This window comes from Papaver somniferum, chromosome 2, assembly GCF_003573695.1.
Source record: "Papaver somniferum cultivar HN1 chromosome 2, ASM357369v1, whole genome shotgun sequence".
NCBI lineage: Eukaryota > Viridiplantae > Streptophyta > Magnoliopsida > Ranunculales > Papaveraceae > Papaver > Papaver somniferum.
The window spans coordinates 157,078,679-157,099,896 of record NC_039359.1 but is presented as its reverse complement, the minus strand read 5'-3'; the positions used below and the strand labels follow the sequence as shown (position 1 = coordinate 157,099,896).

Here is a 21,218-nt window from a genome sequence, read left to right as displayed (position 1 = left end):
TACGATTAATCATCTTTTCTTTCTTTGTACTTCGTGAGTACTTATTTGAAGTAAGGCTCGAATAGTATAAAAGAAAAACGGTGAAATTTTATTTTCTGGGACTTTAATTGTGATTACTCATGACCTACTTGCAAATATTTGATCTCATGAGCCATGATATTAACATATTTGGAAGATCTCACATCTTTCTGCAATGAACAGTTTAACGGAAGACCCTTCTGCTTATGGAGGTTAAATTCCATGGAAAGTTTGTGGACGTCCAAGTTCCATGAAAGGCAAGTTTTCTGATCGACAATTTAAAGTTGTTCTTTTTGACCCACCAGTATGTATCAAGCTTTGCACTTTACGCATTTTACATTGCGTAACTTGGATATATGGATTACCGTGGAACTTCTTGCTATAGGTGAACCTTTTGGTCTTCCATTTTTTTGTACCACTCATGGACAACAAATCACTATATCCTCATAGCTTTATCTAAAGCCTTAAAGGCCTAGACAAATAAAACCTTCGTGTTGAACAGTGAGGAAAACTTCATTTTTTTATTGGCCGAAATAGGTCTTTTTTGGATTTTATGGAAATCCAAATTCGATTTGGAAGTCGAACACCTCTTTTTCTTCAAAATTGATACATACAAAAAAAAGAAAAAAAAATCTACATATTTCACCCATATTTTCTTCGAAAATAAAAGGAAAAATTTAATAAACGGAAAACGGGTCATTTGTCCAGATATTTTTAAATCAAGGTTTAAATGGACGAGTAAAAAATAGTTTGGGTGAAATGGCCAAAAAAAAAAAAAAGTAAGGATGAAACTGGTTTCATCGTAGCTTAAATTTAAAAAATAGCAAGGATGAAACTGGATACATCCTGTGTAAATTAAAAATAAGAAAAAATATTTGAAAATGGGCACGATGAAACTGGTTACATCCTGCCTATTTTTACATTTTTGTCCATTTAAACAGTATCAAAATCTAACTGTCCATTTCACCTAGGAGTTGTTAATTTTGGTCTTTTTAACCAATTTTGTGTTTAATAAACTCCGCACATATTTCCAATCTTTTTCTCCACTTATTTAATGTATTTGCCCTGCCACACCAAATCCAAAATACAATACTACGGGGAAGCACACCAATCGAAAATGCACCGCCACGGAGTGAGGCGAAGCCCCACGTACACCAAATAAAAAATGCATCGCCACGGAGCGAGGCGAAACCACGAGCACGCCAAGTTATAACAAAAATGCCCGGTGCGTAGCACGGGCACATATCTAGTGGGTACTTAAATAATGCACTCTTTTTATATAAAGTTCTACACATGCATGTTACAAGGTGTAGGGTGTTGAATTTACCAAGGAGAATGTTGCTTTCTCGAAAACCTGTTGGAAGTTGAATTTACAATAGAGAATCAAGATTTGTTTCGTAGAAAATTCGCAATGCATTACCAAGTAGGAAAGTACTCGGTTAATATCGAGAAAATATGGATTTACGTTGCACCATTACTGGGTTAATATCCCCGTGTTTCAAAAGTCACTAAATGTTGGATAATATGGAAAGAAAGATGTTTGAGAATCTTCCAAGGAAAATCGAAAACTAGTTTACAAACATCTTTAATAGTGCTAAAATATCTTAAATTTTGGTCACCATCCTTGTAGATACTTATTCTGCTTTGACATCAGGACATACATATGTTTTAGGAGCAACAATAAGAACTCATACAACACTGAATACTAATGACAACAAAAAATGGACTCCACCAGAACAAAATAATTTTGATGCTTCATGGATAGATGAAGATAGTCTCGCAGGATATGGACTGATTTTACGTGCTGCAACAAGTACAACTATCCAAGCTGGATCAGGGACCATCCATGCCTCCAACTTTGAAGAGGCAGAAGCACTGACATTGCTTGAAGCAGCAAGGTGGGCGACAAGCATGGATTGTCAATTTTTTCTAGATTGAAGGAGATTGCAAGGGAGTTATAGATTTTGCACAAGGTCAAACAAACACAATTCAATGGGGAAATAATAATCTGTGAAGCCATGAGGATTTTAAAGTCATGTGAGTCTCTTTTGGGTTTTACTTTCAATTATAGGAGTAGTAACAAGGTTGCAGATGTTCTAGCGAAACATGCAAGAAATCAAGCTGCAGCTCACAAACAACAATGGAGAGAAATGCCATCTCGTTTCATTCAACCTGCTATAGATTATGACTTTAAGTTTTTACTTTCAAACGTATGTATCCACAACCAGAAGATAACAATTTGTTGGCAGGTTTTCATATTTCAGTTTTCACTAACGAGATAAAGCAGCCAACATATCTAATAGCCTCCTGTAATTTTTGTTTTCTTCGATATATTAATTTTCAAACATAAAAAAAGAAAGGTGTAGGGTGTATCCATATGAAAGTTACATCCATTTCAAAATCAAGCAGTTTAATGTCGACCCCAAAAAAGAGCATACAAATGTAAGATAATGCTAAGCCAAATGAAAAACATTACCCATGCTCGTGATTACGTGGGGTGTTTTATGGATCGATATAGCTATGCTTTTCGGTAAACCATCTAGTTCTTTCAATTTCTGAGTTATTTTTAACATTGAAGGTTCAAACCATCCAGTTCTGTGACATGTAGTCGGAGATGGAAGCAGGATTGACAATCTAGGTTGGCTAAACCAGCAGGATTTCTAACAATTGAATTTATTACATCACAAATTTCATATTATGGAGTTAAGATTTTCACAATTGAAAGAGATTAATCGGCAAAAATAGGAATAAGATAGTTGAATGCATAAAAGATGAGGTATTGGAGTGAGGTGGCTTGAGTTCATCTTTCTCCCTTCGTTTAATTAGGACTAGAATTCAAGAAATAAACGCCGAGACTTGCCAACATTTCATGTAATTTCAAGGTCAAATTCAGTGCAGGGTACTAAATAATCCTGATAAAAGACCGACCTGCCGAGACGTTATTCATGTCTGACCCAGAGACTGCAATTGAGGTACAGTTAGAGAAGTTAGAGGATTCTATGCCGATTGTATTACCAGAGATGAATTAGAAAAAGTGGGAGCGGATGCCGCTTTCCAATGGGCAACACAGTGGAACGGTCGCATAATCTTTCAAGAGCAAACCAACCTTGTTGTTGCTGATAGGAATGTATGCGAAAAAGCTCGACAACAAAGATACAAGATCAGTGAAAATTTTGGCAACAACAAAAAATTTGACATAAACTTCATAGTCGAGGATTTTACCTTAATAAGGACAGAAAATGTCACTTGGGCTGTAAAACTTGCTCTTTTTTTTGTAACAAGTACATGATCAAACATAATGGGTAGATCACATCCTGTGGGTGATTTTAAATTATCTAAATATTCAAGACTAGAATGAAACCGTAATGATGAATTGTTGTTCCAATTATGGAACAAACGATATCTTATGTGCGGTCCTCATTTCTTAAAAAAAAATGTCTGACCCCCATCACCCATAATTAATGTGAGCCGTGGACCCGTGTTGTTATGGTCCGTTTGACTAATGGATTAGCGTTGACGACAGAAGTCCGGACTCCGGACATGAGCAGGGGCGATGAATCGACTGTGTTTCTGACTGCTTCGATTGGAATCTGGAGTACATATTTACAGATTTGAAAAGGACCCAATGCGATAACTGTTTACCTACTTCGATGTTACTCGTCTATGGAAATTTTCACTCCATGCTAAAATTTCTACGAATAGTCCGGTTTATTATGCCATGATTTCTTTCAGGGGGTCGCCTTCTCGCTTTCAGTGATATGTCATGATTTCTTAAGGCTTGGTCATTTGGTCATTCAAGATTCAAGCTGGCGAAACCTGAAATTCAAGCTGCGGATCGAGCAGCTGCAACTTTAAATAAAGAATACTAATAAGTAGTAGAAAATTGTATCGACTTGCGATTGACTTGAGGCACATTAGCCGCCATTGACTCATTGAGGTAGAATTTAGTCATGCGTTCACATGTCGATCACACCCTAATATGTACAACCATTTTCAACTTCGAATTGCTTAATGGAACCGGGAACATAGAAATGACCCCCTCTACTTCTTCTTGATGAATTGCTTAAAGGAATCGGAAAGAAAGTGTATGGGGTCGTTGATTTGGATGCGAGCCATCATTACATTTGGACAATATAGGATATTTTTCTTTTTTTGGTGTGGAATTGTTTGGACTGTCACCGGACATTCTCGACCAACTAGTACGAGTATAGCTGTCGAACAAATATCCCTGATTTGATTGATCGAGCCACAATATATGCTTTTATAGTTTTATTAGTTTAGACTCTCACTAATTTTCCACCAGAAATTCCAAAAAATAAATCAATGATATATTATTAATTTTTCCATATCTTGTGATAAACTGTAAAAATCAGTTGTACGCACCAACTTCAAATCTAGACATTTTTGTGGTTCGTATGCAGTGATGATCATCAACCTTTCGAGGGTTTCATTCAAGACTTACTCCAACTATGACTCAGCAGAAAATGAGAGCTTTAGTTTCGGCTCATCGAAATAGGGGCAGGCAAAGAGAGATTCTCGTCGGTGAATCTGTACCCGGGCCCTGTACACACCGCCCGTCACCGGATTTCACCCTACACACGAAATTCCGCTCTCCTCTATCTTAACCAAGTTCACACCTGAGTTGAGAGTTAAAAACCTCATTTCTAAACCCCAGATTGCAAACTTTAAATGCTTGGCTGGAAACGTCGGCCCTCCAGCCGCCCAGGTGCAAAGTGATAGTGTCGCTCCACCACCATCACGATAAGTCGATGAAGTCAGTGTGAACCTAGTACGATATCAGTCAAAGGTAGATGTTTAAATTACTCATCGACATGAGCACTAAGCAATCAAAATAATACTCCTGTCTCCTACTACTGATACCAATATTTTACCTATAACGATGGATAATCATGTTAAAGTCAATTGTCAATTAATGTTGGTATGATTTAATACTTGGGGTACGCATCAGAAACAATGAGCCCCATGTCCTAGTAATTACGTACATAATTACGTATTATGATTTAATACTTGGAGTATCTATATTTTAAGTCACATTGATTCAGTAGTCATTTTCTTAAGCTAATGTTGGCTTTTTGGCATTGCATTTTACACGGAACAGAATCGATTAAAATTGTCCTGTTGATTAAGGTTGAAGAAGAAACAAAGAATAAGACAGAAGCAGTAGAACTGGTCACTGGTGGATCGTGGCAATGTTTACAGTAACAAGCATGAAAGGTCCATAAAAAACACTCGCAAGCTTTGGTGAACCCTTTCCGGATCCTATCAATTCCGACAATATTGCAACCTAAAAACAACAAAATTCGAATCAAAATCCGCATTTCTTGGGTGTCGAACAGATTTAAAGATATGGGGAAGAAAATTCATACCAAGCTAGTAGAAGCGGAAACGCCATAAATCAAGCAAGTCTTTTTCACCCAAGATCGTTTCTTGAGAAACCCATAGACACTAGCAACAGCGAGAGGCCATTGAAGAACAAGTTCAACCCAAGCTAGTCCGACGCGGAAATGGGGTTTCTCAGACATCATATAATCATTGTTTTCTTGTATATATTTTGAAACTAAGTCGACAAGGAATTTAGGAAAGAACTCGGTGGGTAAAATTATTTGAGCATCCAATAATGGAATTTGAACCGAAAGGAGAAGAAAGTAAATGAAGAGGGATCCACTGATCAGCTTCTGGAGAAACATTTTTTTCCTCTGAAATCTGAATCTCTCACACGACTCTCTGATCTTTGTGATAGTGCTGTGTTCAAGTTTCCCAGATTCTGCAGCACTGGCATCATTGGAAACTGGTGTTAGCGGAGGTCGTTGGAAATTGAAGTAGATCAGGGTTTTAGAAACTTTGACAGCTGCCCGTCTAGCTCAGTTGGTAGAGCGCAAGGCTCTTAACCTTGTGGTCGTGGGTTCGAGCCCCACGGTGGGCGTTCTTTTTTTTTTTTTTTTTAATTTGGCTCTTAACCATCAAATATAATGCTGTTTATTATATTACCTGCCTCCTGGGTTGCACGGACGCTCCATTTTTTGAGCAGTGTCCGCGTGGGACGCTGATACGACGCATGTCCGACGCATTAATTTGCACGTATACTCTTAGTTGGGCATGTATTAATCTAAGAATGCATTTTTATTGTGCCATGTGTCCAATAGTGATTGATAGGTCTTTATTAGGGTTTTGTTATTGGAAATGACATCACGTATACCCTTAGTTGGGCATGTATTAATCTATGAATGCATTTTTATTGTGCCATGTGTTCAATAGTGATTGATTGTTTGACCTCCGGCGTGTATAAACAAACAATATCTTCTTTTCTTTTGAAATTTATACACATGTAGCATCATTTTCTAATTTTTTGGATCGAAACACCCGACTTTGTTGTAAAAATACATGATTGTATATATAAATATAATATGTATATACGTGTCCGCGTCCTAATTTTTTGAGAATTTTATAGTGTCCGCGTCTGTGCAACCCAGCCTGCCTCTCTCTTGGTAAAATTAGTTGTGTAGCTGGGGTTTTTTGGTTTTTTCTAATGCTGATCACCATCTACCGGCCTTTGATATAAAGGGAGCATAAGACACAAAGTGCATGATGACCTGGTCCTCGCAACTTTTTTCTGCACAAGCTCAAGAAGTGTGGGATGTCACCTCAACATCGAAAAAGAAAACGTAAATGCAAATAGCTTGGATGCAATTCGTTAAAGAATGCATTCACATTTTCATTTGCGCTGTGCAGTCGACAACCCAGTCCAAAAGGCAGTCTTCGCAAAATGTTTCTCAGTAATATCATAATATGGTTTAATTCAGCATACAGATTTCAAATCAGGATGCAAACCATGAAATTTGCCAAGGCTCAATCACAGCATTGATGGTCATTGTACTTAGAATACCAAGTAAGCAACCAGTTCAATACAAAGTGCAGCATAAAATTAAAAACGAAATTAAAAGTTAAAAGCCTCAGAGTTGCAGAATGTCACCAAGGCTTGCCATTCAGTCCCGAAAGATGGTGTTCTTTATATTGGATATCCTCATAGGTATCTATACTACTGTTTGTTGAAAAAGCACATGACAAAATGTATGTCTCATGGCCACAACGCAGCTCCCCAAGGAAATGGAATATGAGACCACTTAAAATGGAGATTTTTCAAATTTTTGCCAAAATCTCCCCCGCCAATATCATATTACAAATAAATCAGATAAACTAAAAACATGTCAAGTAAAATGGAGGGAATATCATCACGCACGGTGAATACAAACATCAATTTACAATCATTTCATCATACAACATCCGAATCAACTGTGAAACTCCTAGAGAGGACCAAAGCATGATTTCACATACAGAGTATAATTCCCCTTCCAAAATCACCCACAGAACAAAGAGATTTGGAAAAGCGCATACAATTACGAGATAAATCATACACACAGCTGAAAGAAACGATACAACCACCACCGTCAATACTAATCTAAGGAAACTTGAAAATGAATCCAAATTTCAACAGAAGCTTCTTGGTTTAATAGGAAGAAATGAAATCGAACTGCTGCGCTTGAGAGTGTCATATGGCACTTCTTATCTTTTGGGTTTGCTTCCTCATCGGGAGTAATCATTCAATCTCAAAATCAAAAAAGTTCATAAAACAGAACGAAAACAAACATTTATCAGAATGAAATCAAATGAAAAAAAAATTAAGTATGAAAAATAAACAACCAAATTAAAACCTACAAGCCTCAGAATTGCAGAATATGTCACAAAGGTGTTAAGCCATTCAGTACCGAAAGATGGTGTTCTTTATAATTCCCATTTAAACCACTATTTGTTAAAAAAAAACATAATAAAATGTATGTCTCGTGGCCAGTGCCAAGAGGTAATGGCCACAACGCAGCTCCGCAAGGCAATGGAATATGAGACCACTTAAAATGGAGATTTTTCAACCTTCAACATCTCAAGTTTTTCTATGAGGTTCAAAAGGATTTTACAAACATAACAGGTCCCAAAATCACGTAAACTGGAAAGATATACAGTAGGATGGGAAGAATATCATCACGCATGGTGAATATAAACAACAAAGTTACAATAACTCCAATCCTGATCTAGGCCTGCCTCTGCTGATTTTGTTCGTACTCACAAAGCATGATTTGATATTTTCCTCTCACCTAATTTGGTACTCTTTTCCAACGATATCATCGTTAATAATCAACAGTGAAACTCCTAAACATGACCAAAGCATGACTTTACAAAATTAATACAATCCCCTGGCAAAATCACGCACAGTAAAAGAAACCAGGAAAAACACCTAGGAGAGAAAAATCACAAGAATTAGAGATATAAATACCCTCAGAATCCTTTTCCAAATCATACACACAACAGAAAGAAACGAACCAACAACCACTGCCAATACAAATCTAAGGAGATTTGAACTCATAATCAAACAGATCGAAAATGAATACAAATTTCAATAGAAATTTTTGGTTTAATAGGAAGAAACAAATCAAACTGCTGCGTCCTATCTTTTGGGTTCGCTTACACATCAACATTAATCACTCAGCCACAGATCAAAATACAAACGAACAAACAGACTGAAAATCGAAGGAGAAACCCTAACTATTACAGTAAAGAATTTTGACTTAGAAAATGTAGTGCTGTTATTAAACTCCGGTCTCGTTAATTACGAAAGAAAAAGCTTCTGCAACAAGACAGCACACATTCTGTGAGTTGTTTCAGTCTTCATGTTCACCAGTTACCCGAACACACCAGTTAACAGGACATGGGGAAGAATCAAAACAATTACCAAGAAGTAGCAAAGACTCGTAAAATAAAATAAAAAATACAGGCCAAATCAATATGAAAAATGCCATAATGCCCCAGTTAGATCCATTATTGTCATATGAATGTAGTTTCCCCAAGGGGTTCTCCCTATAAACAGGGTCTCAGTTCCACTACATCTCAGCTAATTGGATAACATCATCATAGGCTTCTCAATTAACACACTGATCAACAATCTTTATAAAAATTTCATACACACATCTATAAAAAAGACGTAGAAAATGTTGGATATTGGCTAGATTTTAGGAAATATCAGTGTGATTTCTTAAATCGGTTTTGACTGATTTTTAGAATTATGTTTAGACTTCTATCTAAACAAGGGTTTCCTATCTTAGCTAGTTTAGGTTTCCTAGATTAGAGTAAAGCTTGGTTTCCTAATCAAAGTATTGTAAGCCTATAAATAAAGGCATAACCTTTAGGTTATAGGCATCTACATCATCTACATCAATATTGTCTAAACCCTTAGGTTGTAGACATCTCCTCACAAAGAAAAGAAGTAATCTCTTCATTAGAGAGATGTAGATCCTCTCATAGCTCTAGGGCTGAGAGAGTTGAAGGTGAGTTGAGAATGTGAAGAAGAAGAAGGGGTGTTGAGTGTCATGTGCATTGTGTATTCTCTAATATATGAAGTAAGTGAATTTCTGCCCGTGGACGTAGGCACATTGACGAACCACGTAATTCTCTGTGTCTTGTGTGTTCTATGTGCATTAGCTTCCGTTGATTGTGTAGTTTTTCGTTTCTGATGCCAGATCCTGTGAAGCTTTGAGGAACGATATGAACCTCTCGGCGCAACAGACAGGTATCATAGCTTAGGCTTAGGTTCTTGAAATCTAGGGTTTTCTCGTTTGAATTGGGTCAGAAACGGTATGTGAAGATATCAAGAAGATGTCTAATTTGAAGAAGAACACAAAGACAAGGTGACGTTTTTTGACTGAAATTTGTGGTAGAAGAATCGTGATAGTTCTGAAAACTTGTGGTGAAGATTGGTGACAGTTTTAGAACTATGGTGCAAAGTTGTTACAGTTTCGTCAGAAAACGTGGGAGGATTTGTGGAAGAAGACATACTTGTAGATTGAAGTAAAAGCCTAGAAGAAGATGCATCAATAGGCATGTTGTAGAATCAAGTTATGTCGATTTGAAATCAGAGTTACTTTGGAATTCAGAAAATCATTGTATAGCCTCATGTGAAGAATCATGGAAACAAGATCGTTTGAATTGCATCAAGGTGAAGATGTGGATTTTATGATTTGACAAGCACCGTTTGAAGCATCAATTACTCATAAACGAATGTATTTGAAGTATCTCACATTCGTTGATTGTTGATTGATACACTTTTGAAGTTAAAGCTCTACATGAAGGGAGGATTTGACGTTGGAATACTTCTTGAGGTATAAACCCTATGTATTTTTCATAGCTTCGGGTAAGCATTTCCATAACCTTATTAACTAGTTTGATAATGGTGTTTAGTTGGTTTTTTGGTCTTTACCTCGTTTGTTTGAGACTTTTGTGGACTATTTGGGAATACATAGTCGGTTTTCCGTTTGAATGTGCTTGCTTTGCAAGCCAAGTTGCTAGGAAACAAGAGTATCATGTTTGAAGTACAAGTTGAATGGTTTGTACGCTGGAAGAGGTAAAGATGCAAAAATGGAATTCGTCAAAGATCCTTAGAATTGTTCAAAGTACCAAGGGGAACGATTGTGAATATTACCGGTTGTCATTAGTTCGATCATGTTGTCCTTGACATAGTCGAAGGAATTGAAGAATAAGTTAAACTCAAGTTTGCCTCAGTTGCATGGTGTAGCGAGGATTGCAGAAATCTATTAGTAGGTTTCATGTGAGAATTATCGATCATTTGAATGTCTTAGTGTTGCGAGGGAAACAATGGAAGGTTGATAAATTCTGGTTGAAGAGTTTGATTTCACGAAGAAGTGCTTGAAGCAGGTGGCTATAAGCATATTGCATTGTTGATGATCGAATGAAGGCGCGGTAACTGGATTTCCTATATGGAGATATTGTGTGTGGTGGAGTTGTAGTTTCTTATTCTGTTTTGAAGAGAAGAAATTGAAGATGAAGTCAACATAGTTTTTTGGCATGTCCTTGGGCATATGATTGAAAAAGGGTTTATTTGAGTGTGTTGAGTTTGAATCTTACTTGTAGATTAAGCTTATGAACATTGGATTTATGCAGGCTTTTGTTGTTTACACAACAATATAGGAGCAGAATTTTTTGGTACCGTTGAATACCGCGAATATGGTACATTTGAATCATCCATTCAGATGCTTGCAGGCACCTCTTTGATTTACTGTTTTTGAAAGAGGAGCTAGGTGGTTGGTTACTTTTGTTGTTTTATGATATTTGACGGAGAATAAAGGTATTTACCTTTTGAAATCATCGAGTTGAAGAAGTGCAAGACTGTGGTAGAAAAACAGATTGGTCATGTGGATATGTTACGTTTTTTGAAGCGAAAACTTGGATGCAAAGAACAAGGTATCATTATGGCACTTCATAATTGTAAGGTACAACACTACATGTGAAGAATATAGTTAAGCGAAGAAATCGCAAACTATTTGAAGAATGCGGTACTGAATTGAATTGAATTGAATTGTTTTTTGTCATGAGAAAAAGCATTGGAAAATGATGAGAGCTAAAAAGTGCATATTTCTATATCTTTTTCTTGGCAATTAACTCATCTTTTGTGCTCTAATTCTCCGTTTTATCCCATATTCTGTATTTTCATTGTTTTCAAGAATAAATATTTTTATTAATTAATTTTGCATTTTTAGGTAATAAATAAAGACTAGATGAGTTGCGGAGCGAAAAGTGCAAATACACGGAAAAAGCCGAGAGGAATCACGCAAGGAAGCTGCGAAGAATGTTGTGCGCAAGACCAAAAAGATGAAAATAGGCTTAGAAGAAAGAATTGCCCTTAAGAGAAAGAAATAGGCTTAGCATATCCCAAGCCCATCTCAACCCAAAATGCTAACCCAAAAACCCAAGTCCGTTTATTTTCTAGCCGTTGGATTCGGTCCATCATCTCTTCATCTTACGGCTTCATCTCACTGGACATCAAGATAGCTGCCTCCGCTTCACACTACAACACATACCTTTTCCCTAACCTAACCAAAAAAACCCTAAACTCTTTTCTATCGGGTTCTTCCTTCTTCCCCCTTTCTTCTTCTCTGCAACCATCATCTCCCCCAACTGCTCCACCACCATAACCACCAAATCACTCAACCACCACCACTCGAGCCATCATCACTTCTAACAACCAAGACCTACCTTTCTAGCCACTTATAATATCATCTCCCTAATCGTTTCATCTCACAGGAACCCTAGGTTAGGAGTTGATGAAATAGGTGAGGTTAGAGGATAAATCGAAGGCATGGGTAGCATCAGCAGACGAGAAGGAAGCATGGGTGAGAGCTATCAATCGTTTTCAGAGATTAGGTAAGGATTTTTTGTAAAACCCTAATTTCATAAATTGGGGATTTTTGGGGGAAAGTTAGTGTACGTCTAATTAGGGGCATGGGTGAAAGTTTTCAAGTAGTTTTCAATGTATTAGGTGATTTAATATCACTTTTTGTCAGAACCCTAGTTCACTGTTTTGGGGATTTTAGGTTAAAAATTATTGTTTGTATAAATAGATGTGTGGGTGTGTAATAGAATCATCCTGGGCTAGCCAGTGAACATCATGCTTTGAGTTATAAATTTTACTTCTTAAAAATTGCAATATTAATTTGATACTTGATATATTTTCACCTTGACTGTGTATGCTGTTATGATGATATTTTTGAGTATGTCTACACCTGTGAAGATGATGATAATGGTCATGTATATGTTCTAGTTTCATCTGCTAGGGATTTGAGGAAGCCCTAACTTACTGTTATGTATTACACTATGATTATGTTGTTCTTGATTGATAAACAAGTTTAGGAAAGAATCAAAGTTAGTAAATCATCATTATACTCTCACATTGTATGGTATGAATACATGGTATGTTATGAATACATTGTAGTTAGACTTATAGCATGTTGATAAAACTACAACTCATGTTCAACCAGACCACTCTTAATCCTTAGACTAGTTGTGTCTTAACCAAGACAATTAGTGCTTTGGAGTCATACTTTAGTTGATTTGATCTTTCTATAGGAGAAACTCCTTAGATGTAGAGAACCAAGAATGGAATCTTAATCCTTGCATCTTATAAGGCAAGAATAGCATAATCTAGTGAATACATGGTGTAAGTTAGAGGTGGACTTAATAACCCTAGTAACTCAATCCTTTTTATCAACTTTTGTCACTAGATCCTTTGAATTCAGTTAACTTTTGAAACTTAGAGAACTTTAGCAAATCCTCCAAGTCCCTGTGGACAAAACCCTTATTTACTTTTTCTTGCTTCAACTTCCCTGTGCACTTGCAAGCTATTTTAGGTACTTCTTTTCCTTTCTACCAGAAAACAGGAAAGAAGTTTCAAGTTAAGACGTGAATGTTGGAACATGAAGATCTAATATTGATGAAGAATATGTGGAGGATTCTCGATTGTTTGAATGTTTGTGTATCATGTACATCCTCTAGGGAATGACTTCTGACTTTTAGGAGTTGGAGTTTGAAGTTGAAAATGTTAAACATTCGTTTGAAGTACTTCGGGAAGATTGAAGTTGTTCGGTGTGTACCGAAGTTTGAATAAAATCTGAATTCATTAGATCCATTTAACTCCATGGGGTTTAAAGTTGTTTAAACGATGGAGTATTGAAGAAGTTTTCCAATGCGGTTGCAGCGATGAAAGGATTGAAGAATGGAAATCTGTATTGTTGAATAAGGAAGTAGAAGCGTTAGATAGTGCGTAATCTAATACATTTGAAGACTAAATCATGCAGCTAAGGCATGAATTTGAAGAAAACGGAATCATGTAGTTTAGGATTTTTCGAACATTGTGTGAAGGTGGAGAAAGAATCAAGCTTGGAGTTGAAGTAGAAAATTCTAGTTTTTTGAAGATATGAAAATATCATGAATATCACCACATATGGAATATTGGAATGTGTTCACACAGATATTTAGGAACTTACAAAAACTGCATCTTTGTAAGGTATGAATTATTTCATCTTTTGAAAAGAACTTCGTCGGTATGGGGGGTACACCATACAGTTGGATGTGACGAAATATTGAAGTCCGCATGTAAAAATGAAGTGTTGGAATTTGAAGAAGTAGGATGGAGGAAGAGCTCAAATTTGACAAGTAAAGTGGTGAGTTGAAGTCAAAGACTATATCCTACAAGTTGAAGCAAATGTGCAAAGAATTGAATCTTGCAAGTTTGAAGAACATGTGCATGTGAAAATCTATGAAGCTGAAGACGCGTCAAGAATTCATAGATAATTGGATTTGCTGAGAAATTAGCAAAGTAGCAAAAGAAGTGGTGGAATTCGGGTAAGGCCTTCCTGGACCTAATCATGTCTTTTGAGTTTGCTACACCATTCAGGTGTATTGGTGTCTTTAGACACAGTTGCATCCCTGTTATGAGATCGAATTTGTGAAGCACATGTTGAAGCACATTGCATCTTAAAAGGAATTTGAAACACCATTTGGTGTGTTGGTGTCGGTGGACACATTTGAACCTTAGACAAACATTTTGGATATTGTACCAGTGCAACAACGTCTTCGGATGAATGAAAAATTGAAGCCCATTTGTGGGAGTGCAGCATCTTTAGGATGATTGAAGTATGAAAGCATCATTAGATGATTGGAGAATTGAAGCCCTATGAGGGATTGAAACATCTTCGGATGGGTGGCACCTACGGGTGAGTGAAGTATTGAAGTCCTTTTATGGAAGTGAAACATCTTCGGATGGTTGGCACCTATGGTGATTGAAGTCCTTTAGTGGAATTGAAGCATCTACGGATGATTGGCACCTCTAGGTGATTGAAGGCAGTAGAATACAAAGGCGTGGAAGGTGAATGTCGAGATTTCATGCCAAGGTGGAGAAATCGGAGAATAGTGAAGTTGAAATTGTCCTAGAAATCTTGCCAATGTGGAGAATTGTTGGATATTGGCTAGATTTTAGGAAACATCAGTGTGATTTCTTAAATCGGTTTTGACTGATTTTTAGAATTATGTTTAGACTTCTATCTAAACAAGGGTTTCCTATCTTAGCTAGTTTAGGTTTCCTAGATTAGAGTAAAGCTTGGTTTCCTAATCGAAGTATTATAAGCCTATAAATAAAGGCATAACCTTTAGGTTATAGGCATCTACATCATCTACATCAATATTGTCTAAACCCTTAGGTTGTAGACATCTCCTCACAAAGAAAAGAAGTAATCTCTTCATTAGAGAGATGCAGATCCTCTCATAGCTCTAGGGCTGAGAGAGTTGAAGGTGAGTTGAGAATGTGAAGAAGAAGAAGGGGTGTTGAGTGTCATGTGCATTGTGTATTCTCTAATATATGAAGTAAGTGAATTTCTGCCCGTGGACGTAGGCACATTGCCGAACCACGTAATTCTCTGTGTCTTGTGTGTTCTATGTGCATTAGCTTCCGTTGATTGTGTAGTTTTTCGTTTCTGATGCCAGATCCTGTGAAGCTTTGAGGAACGATATGAACCTCTCGGCGCAAAAGACAGGTATCATAGCTTAGGCTTAGGTTCTTGAAATCTAGGGTTTTCTCGTTTGAATTGGGTCAGAAACGGTATGTGAAGATATCAAGAAGATGTCTAATTTGAAGAAGAACACAAAGACAAGGTGAGGTTTTTTGACTGAAATTTGTGGTAGAAGAATCGTGATAGTTCTGAAAACTTGTGGTGAAGATTGGTGACAGTTTTAGAACTATGGTGCAAAGTTGTTACAGTTTCATCAGAAAACGTGGAAGAAGACATACTTGGAGATTGAAGTAAAAGCCTAGAAGAAGATGCATCAATAGGCATGTTGTAGAATCAAGTTATCTCGATTTGAAATCAGAGTTACTTTGGAATTCAGAAAATCATTGTATAGCCTCATGTGAAGAATCATGGAAACAAGATCGTTTGAATTGCATCAAGGTGAAGATGTGGATTTTCTGATTTGACAAGCACCGTTTGAAGCATCAATTACTCATAAACGAATGTATTTGAAGTATCTCACATTCGTTGATTGTTGATTGATACACTTTTGAAGTTGAAGCTCTACATGAAGGGAGGATTTGACGTTGGAATACTTCTTGAGGTATAAATCCTATGTATTTTTCATAGCTTCGGGTAAGTATTTCCATAACCTTATTAACTAGTTTGATAAAGATGTTTAGTTGGTTTTTTGGTCTTTACCTCATTTGTTTGAGACTTTTGTGGACTATTTGGAAATACATAGTCGGTTCTGTGGACTATTTGGGAATACATAGTCGGTTTTTAACCGTGATTCAATAGTTAAAAATGTAGCAGTTTATAAAGGTAAAACAATCTAAAAAAAGTAAACCCCCACGTGTGACTAGACCGATTTTCATATTTGCCTCTATGACTGAGCAAATCTAAGTAGATTATTTGATTAGTGATATTTAAAACAGTGGAAGAAAAACATAGATGCTAATGTGATTCACGGTTAGAAATATATACTGCCCCTTAGATTCACTGCATATCTGCCATAACTAAATAAAAAGCAAATAACCACTGCATATCTTCTAAAAGTGTCATACTTGTATGCTATGCTACATGGAATTGAGCCAACATGATAGTTGAATAACGAGCAGTTTGTTATTGGTTGCCAATAAAATTAAGACAATGAAATTAAAACCTACAAGCCTCAGAATTGCAGAATATGTCACCAAGGCGTTAAGCCATTCAGTCCCGAAAGATGGTGTTCCTTATATTCTCACAGGCTACATCTAAACTACTATTCGTTAAAAAGAACATGACAAAATGTCTCATGGCAAGTCCCAAGAGGTAATGGCCATTGGCCACAATGCAGCTCCCCAAGGCAATGGAAAATAAGACCACCTGAGATGGAGATCTATCGACCATCAACATCTCAAAAAAAAATTCACGACGTTTACAAATATAACAGGTTTTCTCCAAATTATGAAGAGAATTTTTACAAAAATCTCTCCCGTAGATATCATACCAGTCCCTAAACAGATTACTATAAAATCAGATAAACTAGAAACTTATTCAGTAAGATTGGAGGAATATCATCACGCACGGCGAATACAAACATCAAAATTACAATATCTTCAATCCTGATCTATGCTGCTATTGATTTTGTTCATACTCACAAAGCATGATAACATATCCTCTCACCTAATTTGGTACTCTTTTCCAGATATATCATCATACAATATACAAGCATTAAAAATCAACAATGCAACTCCTAAACAGGAGCAAAGTAAGATTCATTCGAACAAAAACAATTCCCCATCCCTTTCCAAATCAAAGCAAAAGAAAATTAGAGAAAAATCACAAGAAATAGAGATATAAATACCCTCAGATTCCCTATCTGCTGTGCTTTGACCGCCTTAGCAGCTTTTGCAGCAGTCCGTCCATCAAGCCACCCAGTTCTTCTAGCAGCAATGACAATTATGTTGATGCTGCAGGAGGTGTCTAAATGATTGCCAATAGCTAGTTCCAGTACTATAGCTTATTGAGCAAAACAAACAGGCCATTCAGCGGTTGCCGGACTTGGACTATTAATAAAATAAATATCAAGACAAAGCATACAACGGAGCTTTTCGTAAAGCTTTCATCTAACCCATCTTCTATCCTATCATGTAAACAATACACAGAACCAGTAATTTCTCTTCCTAAGTGAGGGAGGACCTCACACTCTCAAAACAACAACATTCTGGATTTCTCTCATTAAGTGCACCAAAACCTCTATCCTACGCCATCTAGATTCGGCAAAACTAAAATTTTGTTAACAAGTCTCACAACCAATCCACAATGAGGTTTTCTGTGATCTATGAGTACTCCCAAGATTTACTAAGAAAGAATAAATTGTTACTTGTAGGTTCTTATATTCGAGACTTGCATTTGGTTTTATCTAAATAAAACTAAACAGCATCCTTCTGACAGCAAGTTTCAATATGAAACTAGGAAATATTAACTCAAGATACTCAAACAAACTAAAACAGTAAAACAGAAAATATGCCCTTGCAGCAGGCTGTCCATGAAGACACCCAGTTTTCCTAGCAGCAATGGCAATTATGTCAATGCTGCAGGAGGTGGAAGTCTGACTGACTGCCAATAGTCGCAGAATGATAGCATACTGAGCAAAGCGATTAGGCTATTCAGTGGTTACACGACTGTACACTGTTAATGAAGTATCAAAACGAAGCATGCAACGGAATCTTTTCGTGCCCAAAGTATACATCCTTTGGTTTCAGACTTAAAGTTGAAATTGATAAATCCTATGCAGCAGTTGTAGATAAACATGGCAATAATGAAGATTCAAACATCTACACCATGATGACATATATTCTTCGGCTAGCAGCAATGTAACTTATGTTGATGCTGCAGGAGGTAGAACTATGACTCATTGCCAATAGCTAGTCGCAGTATGATAGTTTATTGAGCAAAACAAATAGACCACTAAATGGTCACTGCTCACCGGACCGTAGACTATTAATGAAGTAAATATCAAAACAAAGCATACAACAAATCTTTTCGTAAAACTTTCATTTACAGATTTACCCTATTTTCTATCCTACCATGTTGAAAAAAAACACAGAACCCCTATATGCTTCTTTTCTCTCTATCGAGGCATACCATGCCTGTAAGGATACATCCTTTGATTTCACACTTGCAATTCATAAAGATGCAGCAACAGTAGATAAACATGGCAATAATGAAGATTCAAACAACTACACCATGATGACATATATTCTTCATGCTGTCCATACATAAGAGGTGACACAATTTTTACTTCGTAAATAACAAAACACGCATAAACCAAAAGGGACTATGTAGGCTGTAAATATGTGAATTCAGATAATCTACGTACCGGTACTGCGCATTCAGCTCATAAAAATATTTCAGTTCTGAAGCAGCTGTTGGTAATTCAACTGACTTTGGAATATCTTCATTAGTTGAGGAACTTTTTGCTCATACTTTATTACAAACTTGTCCTAAAAAGTCTCGTCTACCTTTGCAAGAAAATTCATAACCCATTACATTTACAAGAAAATTCATAACCACCGTCATAATCTTTCAATCTCAAAATCAAAAAAGTTCATAAAACAGAATGAAAACAAACATTAATCAGAATGAAATTCAAATGAGAAATCTTAAGGATGAAAATAAACTAGGTTTTCTATGTTAGTAAAGGGAAAGTGCTTGCTGTAGAACACAATAAGACAAACATACATGCTACAGAACATAATAAACACACAAGATGCAGATGGGAATATACCTAGGGGTTATAGCCTATGAGCAGAGCATTGAAGTGATATTTTTGTGTTTTCTGAACAAGCTCAAGAAGTGTGTAGTGTAATTTAAACAGTCATTCATGTTTCATCGGAATTCTTCTTCCAATGTGCAGTCAACAACCCAACCCAAAAGGCACTATTCAATAAAAGTTTCTTCTTATACAGTTATATCACAATAAGCTTTAAATCAGCATACAACTTCCCATCAAAATGTGAACAACCTAGGAATTTGCATAGGTTATGGTCATAGCAAATTTGACTACCATCAAAATCGCTCAGACAAAACAAAATGCTAATGTGAATATAGAGGTGCCGCATCATACTGGTATGCTATATCGAATCAAGCCAACAGGATAGTTAAATACCAAGCAGTTGGTTACTAGTTGCCAATAAATTTAAGAATGTGAACAACGAAATTAAAACCTACAGGCCTCAGAATTACAGAGTATGTCACAAAGGTGTTAAGCCATTCAGTCCCAAAAGATGGTGATCTTTATAATTCCCATTTAAACCACTACTTGTTACAAAGAACATAACAAAATGTATGTCCCATGGCCATTCCCAAGAGGTAATGGCCACAACGCAGCTCCACAAGGCAATGGAATATGAGACCACTTAAAATGGAGATTTTTCAACCTTCAACATCTCAAGTTTTTCTATGACGTTTACAAAAGGATTTTACAAACATAACAGGTCTGCTCCAATTTATGGAGAATAGAATTTTAGGCAAAATCTTCCCAGTCGACACCATACAAGTCCCAAAATCAGATAAACTGGAAACATACACAGTAGGATGGGAGGAATGTCATCACGCGTGGTGAATACAAACAACAAAGTCAATAACTCTAATCCTGATCTAGGCCTAGGCCTCTGCTGATTTTGTTCGTACTCACAAACCATGATGATATTTTCCTCTCACCTAATTTGGTACTCTTTTCCAGCGATATCATCGTTAATAATCAATAGTGAAACTCCTAAACAACACCAAAGCATGATTTTACACAATTAATACAATTCCCTGTCAAAATCACGCACACTAAAAGAAACTAGGAAAAGCGCCTTGTAGAGAAAAATCGATATAAATACCCTCAGATTCCTTTTCCAAATCATACACACAGCAGAAAGAAACGAAACAACCACCACTACCAATACAAATCTAAGGAGATTTTCATAATCAAACAGATCGAAAATGAATACAAATTTCAATAGAAATTTTTGGTTTAATAAGAAGAAACAAATCAAACTGCTGCGTCCTATCTTTTGGGTTCGCTTACACATCAGGAATAATCACTCAGCCAGAGATCAAAATACAAACAAACAAACAGATTGAAAATCGATGGAGAAACCCTAACTATTACAGTAAAGAATTTTGAGTTAGAAAATGTAGTGATGTTATTAAACTCCGGTCTCGTTAATTACGAAAGAAGAAGCTTCTGCAACAACAGCACACATTCTATGAGTTGTTTCAGTCTTCATGTTCACCAGTTAGCCGAACACACCAGTTAACAGGACATGAAGAAGAAACGTGATACAGGAGAAATCAAAACAATTACCAAGAAGTAGCCAAAGACTCATAAAATAAAATAAAAAAGTACAGGCCAAATCAATATGAAAAAAATGCCATAATGCCCCCAATTAGATCCATTATTGTCATATGAATGTAGTTTCCCCAAGGGGTTCTCCCTGTAAACAGGGTCTCAGTTCCGCTACATCTCAACTGATTGGATAACATCATCATAGGCTTCTAAATTAACACACTGATCAACAATCTTTATAAAAATTTCATACACACATCTATCAAGAATTTTCTGAAGCAGAACTGGCATAAAGCTATGTACTGATCATCACTGGAAGATTTTACATTTAACATAACCTAATAAAATATATAACCCTAGTTCTTTAGTCTATCAATATTGGCTCATATCAAGAAATTCAACCATTTTTACCTTTTTAGCTTCATATACTCGGAAGCGCGGGTATATTTAGCCAA

At 36.5% G+C, this 21,218-nt stretch overlaps 5 non-coding genes and 4 pseudogenes across 5 annotated transcripts; 1 reads left to right on the top strand and 8 right to left on the bottom strand.

Moving 5' to 3' along the window:
* Positions 1-5,889: 5,889 nt before the first annotated feature.
* Positions 5,890-5,962, top strand: TRNAK-CUU. Its single transcript has one exon. It is a non-coding gene; the product is annotated as a tRNA-Lys (tRNA).
* A 1,022-nt stretch (positions 5,963-6,984) lies between these two features.
* On the bottom strand, positions 6,985-7,070 carry LOC113354918 (annotated as a pseudogene).
* Positions 7,071-7,563: 493 nt separating this feature from the next.
* On the bottom strand, positions 7,564-7,629 carry LOC113354885. The gene has a single exon (XR_003362088.1). It is a non-coding gene; the product is annotated as a small nucleolar RNA U49 (small nucleolar RNA).
* Positions 7,630-8,659: 1,030 nt separating this feature from the next.
* Positions 8,660-8,772, bottom strand: LOC113354859 (annotated as a pseudogene).
* Positions 8,773-8,888: 116 nt separating this feature from the next.
* On the bottom strand, positions 8,889-9,002 carry LOC113354784. Its single transcript, XR_003362000.1, has one exon. It is a non-coding gene; the product is annotated as a small nucleolar RNA Z278 (small nucleolar RNA).
* A 7,604-nt stretch (positions 9,003-16,606) lies between these two features.
* Positions 16,607-16,690, bottom strand: LOC113354921 (annotated as a pseudogene).
* Positions 16,691-20,607: 3,917 nt separating this feature from the next.
* On the bottom strand, positions 20,608-20,718 carry LOC113354857. Its single transcript, XR_003362063.1, has one exon. It is a non-coding gene; the product is annotated as a small nucleolar RNA snoR97 (small nucleolar RNA).
* Positions 20,719-20,857: 139 nt separating this feature from the next.
* LOC113354785 lies at positions 20,858-20,970 on the bottom strand. Its single transcript, XR_003362001.1, has one exon. It is a non-coding gene; the product is annotated as a small nucleolar RNA Z278 (small nucleolar RNA).
* Positions 20,971-21,142: 172 nt separating this feature from the next.
* LOC113354890 lies at positions 21,143-21,217 on the bottom strand (annotated as a pseudogene).
* Position 21,218: the final 1 nt, after the last annotated feature.